Source organism: Dendropsophus ebraccatus, unplaced genomic scaffold (genome assembly GCF_027789765.1).
Source record: "Dendropsophus ebraccatus isolate aDenEbr1 unplaced genomic scaffold, aDenEbr1.pat pat_scaffold_529_ctg1, whole genome shotgun sequence".
Classification (NCBI taxonomy): Eukaryota; Metazoa; Chordata; class Amphibia; order Anura; family Hylidae; genus Dendropsophus; species Dendropsophus ebraccatus.
The window spans coordinates 72,082-92,121 of record NW_027210130.1 but is presented as its reverse complement, the minus strand read 5'-3'; the positions used below and the strand labels follow the sequence as shown (position 1 = coordinate 92,121).

Genomic DNA, 20,040 nt, shown 5'->3' with positions numbered 1-20,040 from the left:
CGGGCCAATTATTGCCGCAGGAGCGTTTCTAGCGACACCCCAGCCAATATCAGCCCGTGTAAAAGGCCATTAAATTTTGTCATGATTGGTTAAAAGGGTTATCCAGCACTACAAAAACATGACCACTTTCCCCCTACCCTTGTCTCCAGGTCAGGTGTGGTTTGCAATTAAGCTCAATTTACTTCAATGGAACTGAGTTTCAAACCCCACCCAATCTGGAGACAAGAGTGGAGGAAAAGTGGCCATGTTTTTGTAGCACTGGATAACCCCTTTAAGTATGCTCACAAGACTTCCAAATGGCTAGAGGTAGAGATGGGCAAATCTACAGTAGGAACTAAGGTAATCGCTTCATTCCTATCAGGATTCAGCTCATCAGGCTGCAGGCTTTAAAGTCTGCGACACTCTGTGCCGCTCCTCCCCAGGTGCTGGGAAAAGATGGATCCAGTCCTGGGGAACTTCTCCCAGTTTCTCAGGATTGGATCCATCTTTTCCCAGCACCCCGGGAGGAGCGGCACAGAGCAGACCAGACTTAAAAGCCCACAGCCTGATGAGCTGAATCCTATAAGCAACAATGGGAAACGGCTCTCGCTGTGTACACATTGCATCCATACAGCAAATAAAGGAGATCTACCTTACCTGTGTGTTCTGCGTCCTGTGCTTGCATCCAGACACCTCTTATTTCTCACTTCACAACATGACAGTGGTCAGTAGGGTCCTCACCAACAACCTTTATATGGATCAGAGAGAAAATACATCAATATAATAATATAGTGTCGTATTATAAAGGGATTATGTGGGGACAATGAATGTTTTCTCTAGGTCATGTGCGAGAAAATTAGTGGCGTGTGTAATGGTCTGTAATGGCGTCATTACAGAGATCCCTAATAGAGCGAAGCTGCAGCCAGTTCTCTCATCATGACAGCAGAGCAGTTGTGTCCTCAGCCGCTTCAGTCAGTGTAGGAAACATCCAAAACAACTATCAGAACTTTTACCATGATGACTACCGCCCCCTGCAAGATACAGGACCCCAGTGACAATGGGTGGTTACTAATGGTAAAATGTATGTATGTGTGTTCTAACCTACATCCTCACTCTGTAGGGACACCAGTGCTGTAGTCCCTGTCAGCAAAAAGATATCGCCCACAAAAAGCGGGGAACTTTAGGCTTTGTTCACATATAATATTTCTGCCAGTCTTTTTTCAACCGAAACCAGGAGAGGAACTGACAGAGCAAAATTATAATGGTAAGATTGCCTAGTTTCTGTGTTTTCAACCCACTCCTGGCTTTGTTTAAAAAAAAAAAAAAAATCTGACCAAAAGCCTGATGGAAATACTATATGTGAACATAACCTTAAAGTGAGCAGGTTAGATAGGTGAAAGAGATGCATAGCTTCTGTGTATAAAGCACAAAGGGGCATTATTGGTGTGAGAGCACAAAAGACACAAAATACTGTATGTGAGGCATCCAGTGGCAAATTATAATGTGGGTGGTTTGAGCGGCCTCCTGGGGGCCCACAACTGTCCAAAGCACCCACATTAAGGGATGGAAAAAAATAAGTAAAATTCACTTCTAAGACAGTCCCCTGTCACTGCAGCTCTCCCAGCATACTGTCCTCTTCTGTCCTCCAGCACAGGCAGTATCTATTGCGGACACTGGTCACTGACACGCCGATCGTTCCGTGTAAACAGTCATCGCGCGATAGTCCGGCCGCTCGCCTTCCGCAGCCCTGCCCGCCGCCCGGCCCCCTGCTGGCAGCCCGGCCCCCCGCTCATCCCCAGCCCCCTGCTCGATCGCCACCCCCACCGCCGCTCTGATAGCCACGGGATGTCGGAAGACCTGCTGAGCGGAGCAGGTAACGTATGTTCTTGCCGGGGGCGGTGGGGGCGATCGAGCGGCGTCGGAGGGGGGGGGGGGCGCGACCGGAGCGGCGGCCGGGGGGCGATCGGGGCGGCGCAGGGGGCTGCGGTTGAGCTGGGGGGCGGGCTGCGGGCGGGCCCTTTTACACAGAAAGATTATCTGACAGATTATCTGCCAAAGATTTGAAGCCAAATCCAGGAATGGATTTGAAAAGAGGCGAAATCTCAGGCTTTCTTGTATGACCTGATCTCTGTTTATAGTCTGTTCCTGGTTTTGGCTTCAAATCTTTGGCAGATAATCTGTCAGATAATCTTTCTGTGTAAAAGGGCCCTTAGGGTCCATTTACAAGGAAAGATTATCTGGCAGATTATCTGCCAAAGATTTGAAGCCAAAGCCAGGAATGGATTCGAAAAGGGGAGAAATCTCAGGTTTTCCTTTATGACCTGATCTCTGTTCAAAGTCCGTTCCTGGCTTTGGCTTCAAATCTTTTGCAGATAATCTGTCAGATAATCTTTCTGTGTAAATGGACCCCAACACATGCTACCTGTGCCAGAAGAGAACAAGGGAGAGCAGAGCCAGGAGACTCTTGGCGATGGGGGAACATATGGGAGGCAAGGTTTTGTTTTTTTTGTGCACTCACTGGCCCCGTGGGGTTGGGGATCACACTGGGGGCCATCTACTAAAGGGGGGGGGGGGGACTGGGGTCATCTACTGACTGGGGCCATCTATCAGGCGGACTACACTTGGGGCTATATACTGATGGGGGACTTCAATAGGGGCCTCATACTGACTGGGGTCCATCTAGTAAAGAGGGACTACACTTGGGGCTATATACTGATGGAGGGACTACAGTGAGGGAATGTTCCTCTGCATTGAGGGACCCAGGGTGCATTTAATTCATCACTGAGTATAGGCCCTGCGGTATTATAGGTGTATTTACTAAAAATAGAGGGCAGTTGTGTTTCCACATTGACTGCTTGCTAGAGATCTAGGTAGGGGCTAGCGACGCCAGTGATCGATGCTGCAAAGGCCATCCCCAGACTACTGGTGCACGTGCAGCTGTACTGAACAGGACTGGATGCGAGGACAGGAACTATAGCATTACTGTTTGAGACTGAACATGACAAGTCATGGGGTAATTATATTTTTCTGATGATTTATATATACAAATACAGATGATAAATGGTTTACTAATTAAAAATAAAACAACCTGCATAGTGAAAACTTACCAGTAGATGGCGCCATATAACAAACTATAATTCTCTCATCCACCTTCAGATAATAAAGATATTGTATTCTGATGCTTTCAAATACGAGTTATTTAATGTAAAATTTCTTTTACATGACCACTTTCCCCCTACCCTTGTCTCCAGGTCAGGTGTGGTTTGCAATTAAGCTCAATTTACTTCAATGGAACTGAGTTTCAAACCCCACCCAATCTGGAGACAAGAGTGGAGGAAAAGTGGCCATGTTTTTGTAGCACTGGATAACCCCTTTAAGTATGCTCACAAGACTTCCAAATGGCTAGAGGTAGAGATGGGCAAATCTACAGTAGGAACTAAGGTAATCGCTTCATTCCTATCAGGATTCAGCTCATCAGGCTGCAGGCTTTAAAGTCTGCGACACTCTGTGCCGCTCCTCCCCAGGTGCTGGGAAAAGATGGATCCAGTCCTGGGGAACTTCTCCCAGTTTCTCAGGATTGGATCCATCTTTTCCCAGCACCCCGGGAGGAGCGGCACAGAGCAGACCAGACTTAAAAGCCCACAGCCTGATGAGCTGAATCCTATAAGCAACAATGGGAAACGGCTCTCGCTGTGTACACATTGCATCCATACAGCAAATAAAGGAGATCTACCTTACCTGTGTGTTCTGCGTCCTGTGCTTGCATCCAGACACCTCTTATTTCTCACTTCACAACATGACAGTGGTCAGTAGGGTCCTCACCAACAACCTTTATATGGATCAGAGAGAAAATACATCAATATAATAATATAGTGTCGTATTATAAAGGGATTATGTGGGGACAATGAATGTTTTCTCTAGGTCATGTGCGAGAAAATTAGTGGCGTGTGTAATGGTCTGTAATGGCGTCATTACAGAGATCCCTAATAGAGCGAAGCTGCAGCCAGTTCTCTCATCATGACAGCAGAGCAGTTGTGTCCTCAGCCGCTTCAGTCAGTGTAGGAAACATCCAAAACAACTATCAGAACTTTTACCATGATGACTACCGCCCCCTGCAAGATACAGGACCCCAGTGACAATGGGTGGTTACTAATGGTAAAATGTATGTATGTGTGTTCTAACCTACATCCTCACTCTGTAGGGACACCAGTGCTGTAGTCCCTGTCAGCAAAAAGATATCGCCCACAAAAAGCGGGGAACTTTAGGCTTTGTTCACATATAATATTTCTGCCAGTCTTTTTTCAACCGAAACCAGGAGAGGAACTGACAGAGCAAAATTATAATGGTAAGATTGCCTAGTTTCTGTGTTTTCAACCCACTCCTGGCTTTGTTTAAAAAAAAAAAAAAAATCTGACCAAAAGCCTGATGGAAATACTATATGTGAACATAACCTTAAAGTGAGCAGGTTAGATAGGTGAAAGAGATGCATAGCTTCTGTGTATAAAGCACAAAGGGGCATTATTGGTGTGAGAGCACAAAAGACACAAAATACTGTATGTGAGGCATCCAGTGGCAAATTATAATGTGGGTGGTTTGAGCGGCCTCCTGGGGGCCCACAACTGTCCAAAGCACCCACATTAAGGGATGGAAAAAAATAAGTAAAATTCACTTCTAAGACAGTCCCCTGTCACTGCAGCTCTCCCAGCATACTGTCCTCTTCTGTCCTCCAGCACAGGCAGTATCTATTGCGGACACTGGTCACTGACACGCCGATCGTTCCGTGTAAACAGTCATCGCGCGATAGTCCGGCCGCTCGCCTTCCGCAGCCCTGCCCGCCGCCCGGCCCCCTGCTGGCAGCCCGGCCCCCCGCTCATCCCCAGCCCCCTGCTCGATCGCCACCCCCACCGCCGCTCTGATAGCCACGGGATGTCGGAAGACCTGCTGAGCGGAGCAGGTAACGTATGTTCTTGCCGGGGGCGGTGGGGGCGATCGAGCGGCGTCGGAGGGGGGGGGGGGGCGCGACCGGAGCGGCGGCCGGGGGGCGATCGGGGCGGCGCAGGGGGCTGCGGTTGAGCTGGGGGGCGGGCTGCGGGCGGGCCCTTTTACACAGAAAGATTATCTGACAGATTATCTGCCAAAGATTTGAAGCCAAAGCCAGGAATGGATTTGAAAAGAGGCGAAATCTCAGGCTTTCTTGTATGACCTGATCTCTGTTTATAGTCTGTTCCTGGTTTTGGCTTCAAATCTTTGGCAGATAATCTGTCAGATAATCTTTCTGTGTAAAAGGGCCCTTAGGGTCCATTTACAAGGAAAGATTATCTGGCAGATTATCTGCCAAAGATTTGAAGCCAAAGCCAGGAATGGATTCGAAAAGGGGAGAAATCTCAGGTTTTCCTTTATGACCTGATCTCTGTTCAAAGTCCGTTCCTGGCTTTGGCTTCAAATCTTTTGCAGATAATCTGTCAGATAATCTTTCTGTGTAAATGGACCCCAACACATGCTACCTGTGCCAGAAGAGAACAAGGGAGAGCAGAGCCAGGAGACTCTTGGCGATGGGGGAACATATGGGAGGCAAGGTTTTGTTTTTTTTGTGCACTCACTGGCCCCGTGGGGTTGGGGATCACACTGGGGGCCATCTACTAAAGGGGGGGGGGGGGACTGGGGTCATCTACTGACTGGGGCCATCTATCAGGCGGACTACACTTGGGGCTATATACTGATGGGGGACTTCAATAGGGGCCTCATACTGACTGGGGTCCATCTAGTAAAGAGGGACTACACTTGGGGCTATATACTGATGGAGGGACTACAGTGAGGGAATGTTCCTCTGCATTGAGGGACCCAGGGTGCATTTAATTCATCACTGAGTATAGGCCCTGCGGTATTATAGGTGTATTTACTAAAAATAGAGGGCAGTTGTGTTTCCACATTGACTGCTTGCTAGAGATCTAGGTAGGGGCTAGCGACGCCAGTGATCGATGCTGCAACGGCCATCCCCAGACTACTGGTGCACGTGCAGCTGTACTGAACAGGACTGGATGCGAGGACAGGAACTATAGCATTACTGTTTGAGACTGAACATGACAAGTCATGGGGTAATTATATTTTTCTGATGATTTATATATACAAATACAGATGATAAATGGTTTACTAATTAAAAATAAAACAACCTGCATAGTGAAAACTTACCAGTAGATGGCGCCATATAACAAACTATAATTCTCTCATCCACCTTCAGATAATAAAGATATTGTATTCTGATGCTTTCAAATACGAGTTATTTAATGTAAAATTTCTTAATACTGGAAAGATTTGGTGCCATAAGTCTCTACAGTGTACAGTCATGGCCAAAAGTTTTGAGAATAATACAAATATTAATTTTTACAAAGTCTACTGCTTTAGTTTTTAAAATGGCAATTTGCATTGACTCCAGAATGTTATAAAGAATAATCAGCTTAACAGCAATTACTTGCAAAGTCAATATTTGCCTAGAAAATGAACTTTATCCCCCAAAACACATTTCAACATCATTGCAGCCCTGCCTTAAAAGGACCAGCTAATATCGTTTCAGTGATTGCTCCATTAACACAGGTGTGGGTGTTGATGAGTACAGGGCTGGAGATCAATCTGTCATGATTAAGTAAGAATGACACCACTAGACACTTTAAAAGGAGGCTGGTGCTTGGCATCATTGTTTCTCTTCTGTTAATCATGGTTATCTCTAAAGAAACACATGCAGTCATCATTGCGCTGCACAAAAATGGCCTAACAAGCAAGAGTATGGCAGCTAGAAAGATTGCACCTCAGTCAACAATCTATTGCATCATCAAGAACTTCAAGGAGAGAGGTTACATTGCTGCTAAAAAGGCTCCAAGGCTCCCAAGAAAGACCAGCAAGCGCCAGGACCGTCTCTTAAAATTGTTTCAGCTGCCGGATCGGGCTACCAGCAGCGCAAAGCTTGCTCAGGAATGGCAGTAGGCAGGTGTGAGTGCATCTGCACGCACGGTGAGGCGGAGACTCTTGGAGCAAGGCCAGGTCTCAAGGAGGGCAGCAAAGAAGCCACTTCTCTCCAGAAAAAACATCAGGGACAGACTGATAGGCTATGTGCACACTGAGCAATTCTCGAGGAATTGTAGCTGAAAGTTTTCAGTCAGAATTCAAGCAGAATTTAAGCCCCCCATTGACTTCTATAAGATTCCTCTAGCAGATCTACAGCAGAAACTTCTGCTCGGAAATTCTGCAGTGTGAACAACAGAGCAGAAAACCCATTGAACACAATGGGACTTTGCTCTGCACATTTTTTACGGGGGGAATTTCAAGCTGAATTTCGAGCTGAATTTCAAGCTGAATTCCTCGCCTTTTCCTCAGTGTGCACATAGCCATATTCTGCAAAAGGTACAGGGAGTGGACTGCTGAGGACTGGGGTAAAGTCATTTTCTCTAATGAATCCCCTTTTCTATTGTTTAGGACATCTGACAAACAGCTTATTCGTAGAAGACGAGGTGAGCGCTACCACCAGTCTTGTCTCATTCCAACTGTAAAGCATCCTGAAACCATTCATGTGTGGGGTTGCTTCTCAGCAAAGGGAATCAGCTCTCTCACAGTCTTGCCTAAAAACACAGCCATGAATAAAGAATGGTACCAGAATGTCCTCCAAGAGCAACTTCTCCCAATTGTCCAAGAGCAGTTTGGCAATCAACAATGAATGCCTTTTCCAGCATGATGGAGCACCTTGCCATAAAGCAAAAGGTGATAACTAAATGGCTCAGGGAACAAAACATAGAGATTTTCGGTCCATGGCCTGGAAACTCCCCAGATCTTAATCCCATTGAGAACTTGTGGTCAATCATCAAGAGACAGGTGGACAAACAAAAACCAACAAATTCTGACAAAATGCAAGCATTGATTGTGCAAGAATTTACTGCTATCAGTCAGGATTTGGTCCAGAAGTTGATTGAGAGCATGCCAGGGAGAATTGCAGAGGTCCTGAAGAAGAAGGGTAAACACTGCAAATATTGACTTGCTGCATTAACTCATTCTAACTGTCAATATAAGCTTTTGTTACTCATAATATGATTGCAATTATATTTCTGTATGTGATAAAAACATCTGACAAATACACATAAAAACCAGAGGGCAGCAGATCATGTGAAAATATAATATTTGTGTGATTCTCAAAACTTTTGGCCATGACGGTATGTGTTCCACAAATTACTGTAATGGCATGTTTCATTTCATTGTGAGCCCTAATGGGGACATGGATCAATGTCGTGGGCACTAGTACACTTGGAAGTAACCTTTCACAACCCTTACATTTGGGCCCGCGGAGCGGGAATCAGGGTACAATTGTGATATGGTAATTAAATGGTTATTCCAGGACTAGAATATCCTTAGCATGGACCACAGATCAGCTCTAAAGTTTTAGTAGCCACTGTGCCTGGTATTACAGTTCAGGTCAATGGGACTGAGCTACAATATCAGGCACAGCCACTACTGAAACTACAGCCTTAAGTATACCGCCTCATGGTGAGAATTGGACCACTAATAACGCGAAATTGATGGCTTATCATAGGGAAAATATCCATATAAAGCTTGGAACATGGAAACACAGTGTCTGAATTAGTAGTTTGGTTATGCTTACATGTCCCAGCTTACAGGTAAAATAATACAGCGTACAGGTATAATTAAAGAGTAAAGAAAGATGGCAGCACCCTCCCTCACATATATGTTTATTCACCAAACCTTATGGCATACAAGCAAGTAAAATTGTACGATAAAAAAACTGCCATTATGGATTCGGATATGCTTCATACACAGAGGAGGTCATTTAAAAGGAAAGTCTTAAATAAGTCCCCAGGTGTAAACCTTAATAATTCAGGCGCAACACATCCTCCTCACCTTGCTGCACCTGGGACTTTTTTTTTTTTGTTATAATGGAAGTCAATGTAAAAACAGATCCAAACGTATTGCACAAAATGACATCCGTTTTTCATCAGTTATTCTTCATAAAACATATCCGTTATCCCAGCCTAAGCTGTACCACTCAGAATGTACCCTGAACTATTGGGATACACAGCTGTGATGTAATTTATCTCTATAAAATGAAGCTAGTTCAATGCAAGAGTACATGTGCACTGCAAAATAGAACTATTGGGGATAAACCTCTGTGATGTATTTTAGCTCTATGAAAGGTATATAGTTGAATGTAAGACTTTGTAATTGTCTTTATGTTTAAATAGCACATTTACATTGGCCAATAAGTTAACAACATTGTTAACACATGTATCACCAAAGCTTACTGGAAAATACAGTTAGCCCATGGGGTGGTAAGGCACAGAGTCCACTCCGGGTCTAGGTTCAGGGAAATCACCATCCCGCTAGGCCTTCTAGTAGTGGTGGAGTCCAAAGTGTCTCAGCATCACAGGGGAGCCCTTTCTAATAGAGACAATGTCCTCCGCCCGTTTCCATAACATTGAGGGGCCACTCAAAGGAAAGGGAAAGTCGAGCCGAAGCTGCAGACGGTTGTCTCTAATTTTTATTCCACTGCGGATACGGAATGCGGCCCCTTTAACCCCCCCGCCGGGAGCATACATTACCTGCTCGAAGCCGCGGCTGTGTGTTAGGCTCCCTCACACGCAGCCATGATGCTGAGCAGGTAATGTATGCTGCAGGCCAGGGGCTGCTAGAGGCGGGATGCGGGGGATTAAAGGACCAGATCACATACTAGCAGCAGAATTAAAATTCAGCTGCAGGTATGTGACACCCTCAACTTCACTGTACCTGGATTCACAGTGGATTTCGCTGCAAACTCGCAGCGTGAAATCCTCTGCAAATCCAGTAGGTGTAAAGCTACCCTAAAGCAGGTCCTTAACAGACGATCAGCTGATAACCAGGCAATTGATCGGTCTTCGGCTGATTGCTGTCACTTTTTACACAGGTCGATTATCGCTGCAGGAGTGTTTCTAGCGACACTCCAGACAATATCAGCCTGTGTAAAAGGGCTATTAAGTTTTGTTGTGATTTGTTAATTATGCTCACATGACTTCCAAATGGCTAGAGGTAGAGATGGGCAAATCTACAGCAGGAAGGAAGCTAATTGCTTCATTCCTATCAGGATTCTGCTCATGAAGCTGCAGACCTTGAAGTCTGCTCCGCTCTGTGCCGCTCCTCCCCAGGTGCTGGGAAAAGATGGATCCAGTCCTAGGAAACTTCTCCCAGTTTCCCAGGACTGGATCCATCTTTTCCCAGCACCCGGGGAGGAGCAGCACAGAGCGGAGCAGACTCCAAAGCCCGCAGCCTGATGAGCTGAATCCTGATAGGAATGAAGCGATTGGCTTCGTTCCTACTGTAGATTCGCTCATCTCTAACTATAGCGCTACACTACTGAACTGATATAGTTTAGGCTACTCAGTGTCCATATTATTTGTCTGTTGACCATGAAAACCAACACCCATTGAAACTAATTGAGATCAATGGGAAACGGCTCTCACTGCACACAGGACATCCATGCAGCAAATAAAGGAGATCTCCCTTACCTGTGTGTTCTGCGTCCTGTGCTTGCATCCAGACACCTCTTATTTCTCACTCCACAACATGACAGCGGTTAGTAGGGTCCTCACCAACCACCTTTATATGAATCAGAAAGAAAATACATCAATATAATAATATAGTGTCACATTATAAAGGGATTATGTGGGGACAAGGAATATTATCTCTAAGTCATGTGAGAGTTTCTGCACAGAAAATTAGTGGTGTGTGTAACCCCAGCAGGAGAGGCAGGAGAGCCGACCTGATTCAGCACCGCTGCATCCCGCTTACATGAATGGCGTCATTACAGAGACCCCTAATAGAGCGAAGCTGCAGCCAGTTCTCTCATCATGACAGCAGAGCAGTTGTGTCCTCAGCCGCATCACAGTCAGTGTAGGAAACATCCAAAACAAATATCAGCACTTTTACCATGATGACTACCGCCCCCTGCAGGATACAGGACCCCAGTGACAATGGGTCGTTACTAAAGGTAAAATGTATACATACCATAGTCTGGCTCTCAGGCTCCATGATAGCTTGTTTCCAACTATTAGTTTCCAGCTGTTCTACGTCGACGCGGCTTTTTGTGTTGCTAACAACTGCCTAGAAACCAATCACAGTGCAGCTTATAGTGCTCCAGCAGTGAAAGCTGCCCTGTGATTGGCTGCCTGTAGCAACCAATCACAGTGCAGTTTATAGTGCTCCAGTAGTGAATGCTGGTTTGTGGTTGGCTGCCTATAGCAACCAATCACAGTGCAGTTTATAGTGCTTCAGTAGTGAATGCTGGCCTGTGATTGGGTGGCATTTACCTCCATCAGGGCCGTTTCTAGCACCGTGCCAGCCGGGCGGCGGCACGGGGCGCTAGAAGTTAGGGGGCGCCATAAACCGAACATAAGAGCAGTAAAAAAAAATAAAAATTCTAATCGCGTCTGAAAGTGGGCGGGGCCACGGTCGCAGAGGGCGGGGCCAATGACGCGCGAGGGGATGGGGGGGAGGAGAGCTCACCTCAGTCAACTCTTCACTTTAGCAGCGGGGCAAGCACTCATGCAGCTTCTTTGCTCCTCCAATGAAGCAAGGAGCTGTGAGGGCCGCCTACTGCCAGAGGAAGAGAGGACAGACCGCCCCCTTCCTGCACCTGCCTGGGCCTGGAGGAGGACTGCCCTGCATGTTGTAGGTAAGGGAAAGCCCCCCCCCCCCTCTGCGGGTGGAGGGGGCGGAGCCAAAGTTATGGGGCGTAGCCTCGTGTGTGTGTATGGGGTGTCATCTTTTAAGTCCCTGAAGAGTATACAGTATTCCCCCCACCCTTCCCTCTTCATGTATTGTCTATGCCCTAGTGTGCCCTTGTGCTGTTCAGGGCCTGGAGCCCATATGTGCAGGGGGGTGGGGGTACTTTATGGGCACCAGGCCCTGAACAGTAGTGTGTGTGTGTGTCCCTCTCTGTATACTGTTCACTAGGCCCTGAAGGTTACATTGGGGAAGGGTGGGGAGATCACCCAGCTTTCCCACCATCTTGTAGGCAGTATAATGGGGTCATCCAGCTAGCCCAGGGTCCTATACTTAGTATGATCAGGGTCACCCAGCTTTCCCAGGATCCTGTAATCAGAATGATAGAGGTCACCCAGCTTTTCCAGGATCCTGTAATCAGAATGATAGAGGTCACCCAGCTTTCCCAGGATCCTGTAATCAGAATGATAGAGGTCACCCAGCTTTCCCAGGATCCTGTAATCAGAATGATAGAGGTCATCCAGCTTTCCGTCATCCTATACTCGGGGGGGGGAGGGGCATGGGGGATGATGAGGGCTGACTGCACACATGGGGGATGATGAGGGCTGACTGCACACATGGGGGATGATGAGGGCTGACTGCACACATGGGGGATGATGAGGGCTGACTGCACACATGGGGGATGCTGGGGGGGAGTAACTGCCAGTGGCGGATTATAATATAGGCGGTATGGGCGGCCGCCCGGGGCCCGAGGCTCCGGGGGGCCCATGCCGCCCACATTATTACTATGTATGAGGTTACACAGCAGCACATCACTTTCGGGGCCCAGTGGGCCCCTGAGTGATGTGCTGCTGTGGCGCGCTCTCCCTGGAGTCCCCCCCCCCTGTCCTGCGTGAGCTGTGGCTGTACGCTGCTCCAGGTGGGCGGGACGCATCGCAGCGGTCAGAGAAAGCTGGTGAGGCAGAGCTGACAGAGTCTGTGCCTCATTGCAGCCAGCAGTCTGGGGCCCTGTTTCCTCCCCTATCTGCTGTCCTCTGCTGTCGGGGGAGGAGTGGAGGAAGAACCCGGTGCCCACCTGGATGAAGGTAGAAGCAAAACTGCAGTGAGCCTGCATGGGAGGAGGGGGAGGGACAGAAGAACCCAGTGCCAGGACCAGGAGGAAGATGGAGGAGGGAGGGAAGAGGCTGCTGTCTGCTGACAACCAGGAGTTTCTTTGTAATAAGTAAGTGTGTGTGTGTGTGTGTGTGTGTGTGTGTGTGGTGTCTGTTACACTGGGTCAGGCTGTATACTGTGTGTGTGTGTGGTGTCTGTTACACTGGGTCAGGCTGTATACTGTGTGTGTGTGTGTGGTGTCTGTTACACTGGGTCAGGCTGTATACTGTGTGTGTGTGTGTGGTGTTACACTGGGTCAGGCTGTATACTGTGTGTGGTGTTACACTGGGTCAGGCTGTATACTGTGTGTGTGTGGTGTTACACTGGGTAAGGCTGTATACTGTGTGTGGTGTTACACTGGGTCAGGCTGTATACTGTGTGTGGTGTTACACTGGGTCAGGCTGTATACTGTGTGTGTGGTGTCTGTTACACTGGGTCAGGCTGTATACTGTGTGTGTGTGTGTGGTGTCTGTTACACTGGGTCAGGCTGTATACTGTGTGTGTGTGTGGTGTCTGTTACACTGGGTCAGGCTGTATACTGTGTGTGTGTGTGTGGTGTCTGTTACACTGGGTCAGGCTGTATACTGTGTGTGTGTGTGTGTGTGGTGTTACACTGGGTCAGGCTGTATACTGTGTGTGGTGTTACACTGGGTCAGGCTGTATACTGTGTGTGTGTGGTGTTACACTGGGTAAGGCTGTATACTGTGTGAAAGCACATAGAACTCTCTCCTAAGTAGGTTGTGCTGGTGTAAGGCACAACTCTTAGGGTGGTATTACATGGGCCGATGGGTGGTATTACATGGGCCGAATAGCTGTGAATCTGCTAGATCGGCGCTCGTTTACAGGGCCTATTACACGGCCCGATTATCGTTAAACAAGGGCTGCAGGGACATCGTTCCCGATGTCCTTGCAGCCCTTGCTTAACTAGTATACATTACCTATGCAGGGTGCATGGCTACTCTTCTGCTGCTCAGCCAATGACTGGCCACGGGGGTCCCAGTAATTGGCTGCGCGGCCTGTCAGCTCAGACAGGCTGCTCTGGAGCTGGAGCGTGCGGGACTCGGGGAGAAGCAGAAGAGGAGCCCTGCACCCTGGATAGGTAATGTATATCGTCAGCCGCCGGCCGTGCACCGCTATTACACGTAGCGATGCGCGGTCAGCGCCCGACAATTATAGGTCAAAACCTATATCAACGATCAGACGATGACAACGATCATCAGCTGATCGTTGTGTTTATTACACGGAACGATAATCGGCCACATCTACCAAAGGGGAATGACACTGGTGGCCATGGACCGAAGGGGAATTACACAGGGGACCATCTACTAAATAATGGAATACAATGGGGCCATATACTGATGGGAGGACTACACTGGGGGCAATCTACTGACTGGGGGGCCATATATTAAAGGAGGGACTACACTGGGCACCATCTACTAAAGGGGACTACACTGGGGGCCATTTACTATATAGAGAATGCACACAGGACGCACTGTTACGAGCGAGCTCATCACTTTAGAGTCTTTAGGGCACAGAGCTGCCTAAGGAAGGTGGCAGGGACTGCGGGGCGTTTAGTGGAGCGGCAGGGGTTAATGGAGACTCACGGGGGGGCCTCAGTGATGCCGTGGAGAAGAGTGTTAGTTCATTCATTGGTGCACGGGGGGTCACATGGTGCAGCACGGCACCGCCTCCGGGACGTGCTGCTGGCCTATAGGATGCGGGCGTGATGTATAAGGGGGGCGGGGCTTCCGGGAGCAGCCCTCTTTACCAGCAGCCAGGAGTACAAGCAGCCCTCCCTCCCGCCCTTATTGCAGGTGTGGTTCAAGTTTTGGGGTTCCTTGTATTGATGTTGTTTCCTTTTGTTTTAGTGAAAAGTTATACTAAGTCACAGCTGGAGGTGTGGTATCTGGTGGATCCGGTGGTCATGCCCGTCAGTGTTCGGCGGCCGGCATACCCGTTGGAAAATGTTCGCCTGGAGGCGCTTACGTGTCAGTGGAAGTTGGCAATTTGCCCGGTTTTAAGACAAAATAAACAAATGATAAATAGCTGTGGTCGACCACCATCCAACAAAATACGCCTGTGTGTTGAGTCTTATTGGAGAGGCCCCCCCCCCCCGCCAGGGTCATGGGTACAGGGGGCGGGGTCGTGTGTAGCCCAGCAGTCCCGCGCCAGTGTACCTGTGCATTAAGGGGCCAGGGTGCATTTAAACGGTCACTATGTATAGGCTCTGAAGTATTATAACTGTATTTCCCTAATACAGTCTTCTGTTGGTCCTTGTGCCTAAGAAATTGGAGAAACCCTGCCTGCTTTAAGAAAATATTTGCAGGATGAGAGACCATTGTGTGTTGGTTGGCTATCACAGGGTGATGGCTAGAGGGGATACTTGAAGCAGCAGCTAAGATAAAGTATGACCAGAAGAGCTGCCATGGGCTCTGACCCTCCCTCCACACACACTCACAAAAAATAATAAATGGCTTTTGTATTTCCTAGACTGCTTGCTAGAGATCTAGGTAGGGGCTAGCCACCCCAGTGGTCTATGCTGCAGGCTGCAAGGGCCACCTCCAGACTACTGGTGCACGTGTAGCTGTACTGAACAGGACTTGGATGTGAGGACATGAACTATAGTATTACTGTTTGAGAATCAACTGTATTCTTGAGCTGTTTCAATAAAAGTGTGCTGTGTGTGACCAAATACCAAAGACCCTACTGGCATTCATTTGCTTCTTAAGCTTTGTAGATTTACTGTATCAGTGTATATATTGGTGGTCTGAGGCCTCATTCACATCTGCCTTAGAGGTTTCCAGAATCTGGCAACATCCTGGTCTAAACAGCACAGCATGCAGGATTACATTGTCTATTGAAACGCAGGACACCATTCTGGAAACCTGACGGGTGCTATTATAGTCAACTAGGTGTCCAGGGCCCATGACCAAAATCTTATCGGAGATGAGAATGAGACTTAAGACAAGTCATGGGGTAATTATATTTTTCTGATGATTCATACATACAAATACAGATGAAAAATGGTTTAATATTTATTAACTGAAAATAAAACATGACCTGCATAGTGAAACCTTACCAGTAGATGGCGCCATATAACAAACTATAATCTTCCCATCCACTCTCAGATAATAAAGAAATTGTAGTCTGATGCTTTTATGAGAATTGTTGAGTTTTATGAGTTATTTGATGTAAAATGTGTTAATACTGGAAAGATTTGGTGCCATAAGACTCTTTACAGTGTGTGTGTTCCACAAATTATTGTAATGGCATGTTTCATTTCATTATGAGCCCTAATGGAGACAGGGACCGACCAATTTGAGTGTAAAGAAATGTTTCTCTGTCGTGGGCACTAGTACACTTGGAAGTAACCTTTCACAACCCTTACATTTGGGCCTGCGGAGTGGGAATCAGGATACAATTGTGATATGGTAATTAAATGGTTATTCCAGGACTATAGTATTCCTAACATATACCATTTATATCAAATCAGCTCTAAAGTTTTAGTAGCCACTGTGCCTGGTATTACAGTTCAGGTCAATGGGACTGAGCTACAATATCAGGCACAGCCACTACTGAAACTACAGCTTTGTGTCTGGTAAAGAAAGGTGACCGCCTCATGGTAAGAATCGGACCACTAACAATCTGAAATTGATGGCCTATCATAGGGAATATATCCATATAAAGCTTGGAACATAGAAACACAGTGTCTGAATTAGTAGTGTGGTGATGCTCACAAGTCCCAGCGTACAGGTATAATAATCCACAATAGAGTAGAGAAAGATGGTGCCACCCTCCACCACATATATGTTTATTCACCAAACCTTAAGGCATACAAGCAATTAAAACTGTAGGATATAAAAAATAATGGACTCGGATATGCTTCATACACAGAGGGGGTCATTTATCAAGTCTTAAAGCCCCTGATGTAAACCTTAGTAAATCAGGAGCGGGAGGAGGCCACACCCCCTCCCCACCTTGCTGCGGTGCCTCCCCCCCCCCCTTGTCCCTTTGCCGAGGCGTACACCAAGGGGTTACTAACTTCAAAGTCTGCAGCCTGATGAGCAGGATCCCGATAAGAATTATTCACTTTGTTCCTTCTGTAGATTTGCTCATCTCTAGCTATAGTGCTACACTACTGAACTGATAAAGTTGAGGCTACTCAGTGTCCATATAATTGTATTTCCACCATGAAAACCAACACCCATTGAAACTAAGGGCCCTTTTACACAGAAAGATTATCTGACAGATTATCTGGCAAAGATTTGAAGCCAAAGCCAGGACTGGATTTGAAAAGAGGAGGAATTCCAGGCTTTTCTGCATGACCTGATCTCTGTTTATAGTCTGTTCCTGGTTTTGGCTTCAAATGTTTGCCAGATAATCTGTCAGATAATCTTTCTGTGTAAAAGGGCCCTAAGGGTCCATTTACACAGAAAGATTACCTGACAGATTATCTGCCAAAGATTAGAAACCAAAGCCAGAAACAGATTATAAACAGAGATCAGGTCATATGGGAAAGCCTGAGATTTCTCCTCTTTTCAAATCCATACCTGGCTTTGGCTTCAAATCTTTGGCAGATAATCTTTCTGTGTAAATGGACCCTAATTGAGATCAATGGGAAACGGCTCTCACTGCACACAGGACATCCATGCAGCAAATAAAGGAGATCTCCCTTACCTGTGTGTTCTGCGTCCTGTGCTTGCATCCAGACACCTCTTATTTCTCACTCCACAACATGACAGCGGTTAGTAGGGTCCTCACCAACCACCTTTATATGAATCAGAAAGAAAATACATCAATATAATAATATAGTGTCACATTATAAAGGGATTATGTGGGGACAAGGAATATTATCTCTAAGTCATGTGAGAGTTTCTGCACAGAAAATTAGTGGTGTGTGTAACCCCAGCAGGAGAGGCAGGAGAGCCGACCTGATTCAGCACCGCTGCATCCCGCTTACATGAATGGCGTCATTACAGAGACCCCTAATAGAGCGAAGCTGCAGCCAGTTCTCTCATCATGACAGCAGAGCAGTTGTGTCCTCAGCCGCATCACAGTCAGTGTAGGAAACATCCAAAACCACTATCAGAACTTTTACCATGATGACTACCGCCCCCTGCAGGATACAGGCCCCCAGTGACAATGGGTGGTTACTAATGGTAAAATGTATACATACCATAGTCTGGCTCTCAGGCTCCATGATATCTTGTTTCAAGCTGCTCTACGTCGGTGCTGCTTTGCTGTGTTGCTAACAACTGCCTAGCAACCACAGTGCAGCTTATAGTGCTCCAGCAGTGAAAGCTGCCCTGTGATTGGCTGCCTATAGCAACAAATCACAGTGCAGCTTATAGCACTTTAGCAATGAAAGCTGGCCTGTGATTGGCTGCCTATAGCAGCCAATAACAGTGCAGCTTAGAGAGCTCTAGCAGTAAACACTGGCCTATGATTGGGCACCATTTATCTCCATTACTTCTAGTATATGCTTATAGGCCCTGTAATTTCAGGTCCTGTCAGTTTGTATGGTATCTATTATAGACAAGGAAACCATGCAGTGTTCTAACCTACATGTATCCTCACACTGCAGGGACACCAGTGCTGTAGCCCCTGTCAGCAAAAAGATATCGCCCTCAGATTAGTCCAGCAATGGTTACACAGGTATTAAACGGCATGATTTTCGGGGAAAGCATGCGCCGACCTGTCAGCTCAGTGCTCGCTGCCTGTGCTATTACACACACAGAGCAGGCGGAGAGCAGCGGGAGGAGCTTCCTGAATGATCTTTAGGTCATTGGGGCTGCCCATTGAAGTCAGTGGCGGTGTGCTGCCCCGGTTCTTATTACAAAGGGCGACACACAGCAGAGCGTCACTGACATAATCATGATTTTTCAGCATGTTGAAAGACCAGCACGATGTCGGCTGATCGTTTCAACATGCGCTATTACAGTAAACAACTAGATTTGCATTTCCAGGGAAATACATAGTGCTTGAAAAGAGCGCCCCTTTAACAGTGACTTCTCTTTAAGAGAAACTTTAACCCTTGATACTCTCCCTTTAAGAGCGACTTTGGTACAGTCCCTTTAAGAGCAACTTTAGTATAGTCCCTTTAAGAGCAACTTTGGTACAGTTGCTTAAGGAGGGACTTTGGTGACAACGCTTTGAATGACCTATATACTGTCCCTTTAAGACCAGCTTAAGTACTCTACCTTTACAAGTGACTTAGGTACCACCCTTTGAAGACCAGCTTAGGTACTGACCCTTTAAGAGCGGCTTGGGTACCGCCCCTTTAAGAGCGATTTGGGTACCATCCCTTTAAGAGCGGCTAGGGTAACGTCCCTTTAAGAGCGGCTCGGGTGCTGTCCCTTTAAGAGCGGCTTGGGTAACGTCCCTTTAAGAGTGACTCATGTAATGCCCCTTAAAGAGGGACTTGGGTACTGTCCCTTTAAGAGCAACTCGGGTACCGTCCCTTTACGAGCGGCTTGGGTACCGTCCCTTTAAGAGCAGCTTGGGTACCGTCCCTTTAAGCGCAGCTTGGCGACCGTCCCCTCAGCTCTGCTATTTTACTGACTGAACTCTGCTACTTATAATGGTAAAGATCATTGCTCGGTTACCATGACAATCTTACTCATGTCAGTGAGACAAAATCGTTAAGGACCTTCCATCTTCTACGTCTTCTATTGGCCAATAGTGGACATGTGACTGTATGAATGTTGTGATACATTGCCTGACAGGACCTTAGAACTTCTATTGGCTGCTATATTTCAGCTATTTACATATGTGCTGTGATCGGCTGTTAGCGTTTACAGTGTGGCCATTATTTCCAATGGGCCATTATTTTCAATGGGAATTTACGGGTCTTTAAATGTAAATTTCTTAAAAATGACAAATCCGATCAAAACCGAAAATAGATAGCACACCTGTGACCACTGAGGGCTTCGAAACGCAGTCTGAACGGAGTCTGTACGCAAAGCGGTGCGGGCTGTATTAATCGCAGAAAAATGGCTGGAAGAAGAAGAATACGGATTACAATAAAATACTAGATTTGCATTTCCAGGGAAATACATAGTGCTTGAAAAGAGCGCCCCTTTACCAGTGACTTCCATTTAACTTTAATCCTGGGTGCCGTCCCTTTAAGAGCGACTTGGGTTCCATCCCTTTAAGAGC

At 47.0% G+C, this 20,040-nt stretch overlaps 1 long non-coding RNA gene across 1 annotated transcript; it reads right to left on the bottom strand.

Annotated features, from left to right (window-relative positions):
• Positions 1–526: 526 nt before the first annotated feature.
• On the bottom strand, positions 527–18,177 carry LOC138777153 (uncharacterized). The gene is made up of 5 exons (XR_011360827.1): positions 18,059–18,177; positions 17,560–17,650; positions 10,515–10,605; positions 3,718–3,808; positions 527–727 (listed from the first exon to the last, which is right to left on the bottom strand). It is a non-coding gene; the product is annotated as an uncharacterized lncRNA (long non-coding RNA).
• Between the last annotated feature and the right edge of the window lie 1,863 nt (positions 18,178–20,040).